This window comes from Echinops telfairi, unplaced genomic scaffold (genome assembly GCF_000313985.2).
Source record: "Echinops telfairi isolate 266 unplaced genomic scaffold, ASM31398v2 ScPeMD7_3533;HRSCAF=4204_0, whole genome shotgun sequence".
In the NCBI taxonomy this organism is placed as follows: domain Eukaryota; kingdom Metazoa; phylum Chordata; class Mammalia; order Afrosoricida; family Tenrecidae; genus Echinops; species Echinops telfairi.
The window spans coordinates 20170050-20171089 of record NW_022107431.1 but is presented as its reverse complement, the minus strand read 5'-3'; positions in this window follow the sequence as shown (position 1 = coordinate 20171089).

Sequence of the window (1040 nt, the reverse complement as noted above, 5' to 3'; positions counted from 1 at the left end):
CTATCTAGAACAGTGGTTGGTGGCATCAGGGCACCTGCAAGCCATCATGGTAAACAAACTGAAGGATAGTGGATCCAGGAATTTATGCTTCTGGCAACTTTCTAGATGGTTTTCTGATTAGGTTCTCAGGTCCACATTGCTCTGATAAAACACTGGCAGGAAGAGTGGCAAGATGAACTAAGGTAGTGGTAGTGGTAGTGGAAATGGAAGGCGGTGGGTGAATCTGACACACATTCAAGGAGTGGAATGAACAGATTTATCTGTGCTTTGAATGGGAGGAAGGGTGAGGAAGGGGGATCAGATCAGGGATAGCTCTGTGTTTGAGCTTCAGGAGACGGAGGACTGAAATAGTACTGAAATGGAAAAGGAGCAGGAGGGTTTGATCATGTTGGGAATTACGTATTTAATTGTGGGTAGTCTTCCTTATTTGCTGTCCAGCTTCGACAGGCATATGAAGCAACAGAAAAACCATGGCGTGGACCTCAAAGTGACGTCACTGTTCTTTAACACTTTAAGGAGGTTGTTTATAGCAGATTTTCCCACTGCAACCTTTAAAAAAACAACTCAACCTCACTGCTAGCGAGTCCATTTTGACTCAGTGACCCTATAGGACAATGCGGAACTGCCCCTGTGGGTTAGTAAGACTACCACTCTTTACACAATGGAAAGCCTCATCTTTCTCCTGACCTTACTTTTAAAAACCCAACACACACCCACTACAATACCAGGGCTCCTTCCCATTGCAACCCGTCATCTGATGTCTTGCCTGCAGTTTCCATTAGAGTTGATATTAATCATGGATCCAATTAAAGTGAAATTCGGATGCCATTCTCTTCTTCACAGAGGCTAGTGTCTCAGATTATTTACACAACTTACAAATTGAAAAGTATGATGGAAGGAGACAACCTTAATACTCACTTTCCCTGATTGTAAGCAGTACATCTAGCTTTAATTTCTGGCGGCTTCCTGTTGATGCTATTACAACCATTTTTGCAATATTTTCAGCAAAATTTTACTTGCTGCGATTTTTTTAATTAAAA